Source organism: Apium graveolens, chromosome 8 (assembly GCF_009905375.1).
Source record: "Apium graveolens cultivar Ventura chromosome 8, ASM990537v1, whole genome shotgun sequence".
Taxonomy (NCBI): Eukaryota; Viridiplantae; Streptophyta; class Magnoliopsida; order Apiales; family Apiaceae; genus Apium; species Apium graveolens.
Window position 1 is genome coordinate 168,718,199 of NC_133654.1, and position 4,577 is coordinate 168,722,775.

The 4,577-nt window shown below is 31.6% G+C and overlaps 1 long non-coding RNA gene across 1 annotated transcript; it reads right to left on the reverse strand.

The window, feature by feature from the left end:
* Positions 1-348: 348 nt before the first annotated feature.
* Positions 349-900, reverse strand: LOC141677054 (uncharacterized). The gene is made up of 2 exons (XR_012557311.1): positions 767-900; positions 349-542 (listed from the first exon to the last, which is right to left on the reverse strand). It is a non-coding gene; the product is annotated as an uncharacterized LOC141677054 (long non-coding RNA).
* Positions 901-4,577: the final 3,677 nt, after the last annotated feature.

Sequence of the window (4,577 nt, forward strand, 5' to 3'; positions counted from 1 at the left end):
TAGATTATCCGTTGACATCATCATCTGTTGATATCATCATCCATTTATATAAGTTCTGATGTGAACTTCTGATAGTTTCTGCTTGATATCATCAATTGCTCATAACATTAACTAATCATATGCTAACAACTCAGCATTTGCGAATGATTTTGGAAAGATATCGTAAAATCAAATAATTCTTTATTAAAAAAGGTAAAAGAACATTTGTTATTTTTATTTTTGGATTATTCATAATTACTTAATGAAATTATTCATACCTTCTTTTATCTTAACTAACATCATATAAAACTGATCCAAATATGTTAAAAGAACATTTCTTATAATATTTCAATGATTAGTACATAGATATGACTAAACAAGATACAAATTTCATTAGCATTTGTATACACACATACATGTTGATTTATCATAACAATAATAATTTAGCAATGTGCCAAAATAATCTTCCGCACACTCTTTACCGCAAATATCATCGGCACAATCTATACCAAGCTTGATTAAACAATTACACGTCGGGTGTGGACCACTGGCAGTGGGGTACACTGTGCAGAAAGAAACATGAAAAAATATATTAGAGAAGATACATGCGGAATAATTTACCTCTTGCATCATTTCATAATATATGGATACAAGTTCATTAAAGAAAAAATAAAATGTTCTTTTAAATATAAATTGAAAAAGTAATAATTCTTTGTCTATTTTTTAATTGAAGTGTTTATATATGTATATGTACGTATTTGAGCGTGAAATTGTAAAAAATACTAACCTCCGTTCTTACAAGTTGGAAAGTCCGAAAAACCAACACTCAAAATCATCATGAATATTACAATATGAATAGAAGACGTACAACTCATAGTGCTTTACTTGTATATGGCTATCAAAATTTTTTAGTACCAATACTGATTTGTTTGTTGTTTTTATAGGCTGTTCTCAGTTTAAACACTTCAATCTTAGATACTACGAGATCACATTTTTTGTTCTTGAAAGATAAGAGATTTTGTTTTTAATCCAAGAATAGAATATCTATCTATTAAAGGTATACTTTTTATTATGATATGCAAAATCCTATGTACTAAATATAAACAAGATATAATTTTAAATATAATTATTAATTTCTAGATGGACGTATTAAAGTCAAGATTGCATTCTATAGATAATATAATTGATGGATTAGTTTGGAAACATTATTCATAATATTAATAAATAATTAAATTATAGATATTAAAAGATGTTATTTATATACAAGATTACGATATGTGTTTAGTATTGGTATATTTTTTGTATTTAAACCAAATTAAAAATTAAGATTGTATTATTTACATGATATAATACGATTAAAAAATAAGATTGAATTCTTTTACAATATGTGTAATATAAAAGAGGATTTCAAGTTTAATGTATTAAATATATGATTTCATTTTTTCCATATTAAAATGGTGTAATAAATTAGAAATATCTTTTAATATTTTAATTCAATTTTATGAAAACTTATTTGACATTGATTTTAAAATATTCATATTGCACGATTGATAAATTATAAATTTATACATATTTTACATTATGTTTTATCTTACTAGCGTTATTTTATGATACTTTAGTCCCATGTAATTAATGTTAGTTGTTATTTAACTAGGATGGATCCTAATTTGGTTATTTAATATATTTGTAGGTGTTACAACATAAAATCAATATTGGTATTTTATCGGATTAACGAAGGAAATGGGCCAGACCATCAACAAGGAAGGAGTGAATTGAGCTCCGGAGGGCGCGCCCTTAGCGATTCTCATGGCCGTTCGTGACAAACATCAATAATGAGAAGTTTCGACGAGATATTACAATAGTTGTAATAACAAAGGTTCACGACAATCACAACGATGAAGGTTCACGATAATCGAAATGACGAAGGTTTACGATGGTCACTATAATGAAGCTTACGATGAAAGATGAAAATCGGTGATAAGTCTTTAGAAGAAGGTATATCACAACTTGGAAGAACAAATGTGATTGTCAAAGAAAAAGAAGTTACCCAGGCACACACCAAGGGTATTTGGCCATTAGTGGTGGTCACTTTGCGATGCGGTATAAATGATGATAAAAACTATTCAAGGATGGTTGTTCCTAAAACTCAACAAAAAATGAATTGAACATATATTTAAACAAGTACGGATGAGGAGCCTCTGGAGAGGCTTCCGACCCCTTAGAGCACACCCTAGGGGTCTAGAAGAGCCTCTAGAAAGGCTCCAACACCTTGGGGCGCACCTTGAGGGTTTAGAAGGGGACTTCGGGAGCCTGCCTTCTCAAAAAGTATATGAAGGTGCCATTTTATAGTATTGCGAGTTAACCTTATAAGGTAATTATCGTTAAAACTTAGGATGTGCTTCAGGAGCCTTGCCTCTACATTTAATGGGTTGTCCTTGTTGGTAGACTTTGGGGTTATATCACAATTTGCACTTGTATGCTTGAGATCACTCATCTTGTTGTCATGTGGATTATCCTCTCAGAAGCGAGGATGCACTTGAGTATTTACGGTATGTCATGAATATATTGCGATCAGAAAAGATAGCAGTAACGGATAGGATATCCACAGGTCGGGAAGTTTCCTTATTCTTGAAGTTCCAAAGTTAAAATTGATTTTTGGGTCTTTATGACTTGGCTGCATCACTGGGCACTCCTAAAAAATATACGTTCGAGTTATAATAGCAACTTGGATCAACAACTTATGTTGGGCCTAAAAACGAGAAGCCAAATCCATATTGATTTCTTGTTCTTTAAGAAGTATGTTCGGATTGATCCTCTGTAAAAGGAGGTACATAGGCAAATTGTAAGGGCACGTGTTTGAGAGCTCTGAGAAGGTAAATACAAACTCTAGAAATCTCATCTTCTTTTAAGCACAAATCACCACACTCCGATGATTTTCCCAATCACCGACCACCGTTGAAGATCTTAATTCCAGCTGCGAAATTCTATTCTTTGTTAACCAAATTCCTCCATTAACAAATTATTGCTAGAAGGATGGGCTCACTAATATCAAATCTTAGGAGAAAAATAGAGTTAACAATGATGGAAACTTGTGCAATAGCCTACGTATCTGATAAAGATGTACGCTATAAGAGACATGAAGATGGACGCTTTAAGAGACATGAATATGGACACTTCAAGAGATATGAATATGGACGCTTTAAGAGGTATGAAGATGGAGGCTACAAAGAACATGAAGATGGATGTAGTCGAAGACTCAAGATTCTGCTTGAAGGTGGACAACCGTTGGTACCCCTCAACAACGACGGTTGGTTGGAACAACTTCACTGGATAGAAGATTTTTTGAAACACTTCATAAGAATCTTAGTCCTTTTTTAGAGCGGCAAAAGTCGGACCACCCTTGCAGGCATCACTCTGAAAAGAAGGCAGTTGATGATGAATTAAAAAGGAGTGTTAGGAATCACATGTGTTTTTATGATAAAATAAAATATTGCGTAACTGTAACGCCCCCAAATCCGGGGTCAGAGGATTTGGTCGTCACTATGAAACCTCAATCCAAAATAACTTGTTTAAATAATAAATAAATGCCAGCGGAAGATATTTATCATCTATGACCCCAAATAATCCAAGATCTTTTAAGGCTATCCAAATTCCAAAAATAATTTTTTACTTTCTTTTCAAACTCTTTTCAACAAATTCCCAAACTCAAAATTTATCCCACTAGTATAACTTCGAAAAGAAGTATACTAGACCAACGATTTAATAACATAACTAATACATATAGATAAATATAACTTTATACAATAGAATTTACACTAGTCCGCCAACCCTGGACCAACCACCTTCCAAAAGCTTCTTCTTTGCTTTCTCGAATTATGCGGCTAAATAGCGCAAGCTAATCCTCACCGAAGGTTAAATTTGAAAACAGGTAAGTATGAGCGAAAGAAATGCTCAGCAAGTTTATTATAGCATATATAGGGTCTTTTTGATATAAAACCGACATCTGCATTAGAGCAGAACATTTGAAATCATAGTTGCCGAATAAGAAAATTTATTAAAGAATCGGATAATTGTTTCTCACTATATTCAAAACTGCTTTTTTAATATATATTTTCGAGCGAAAATGCTTCAGCAATATTTTGAATCTTGAGGATAATAAAACTCGTAAAACTGTGTTTACGGAAATATCGTAAACAACATTAACATGAAACAATGATTATAGAATGAATCTTAAACTTTATTCAAAACCGAACTCTTGATATTAATACTTATTTTGTTGTCATATCAAATTAGATATCAATACAAACTTTGATGCTCACAACATCCCATACTGAAGTCAACATCAATCATCTATACTAATTAATCAATAAGCAAATGGCAGCGGAAGATATTTATCATTTATGACCCCAAACTAATCCAAGATCTTTTAAGGTTATAGTTCTAGAAACAAGATATCCAAATTCCACAAATAAATTTTCACTTTCTTTTAAAACTCTTTTCAACAATTCTCAATCTAAAAACTTAACCCACTAGTATAACTTCGAAAAGAAGTATACTAGGCCCAACTATAAAATAACACAAGTATAATATAATATAAT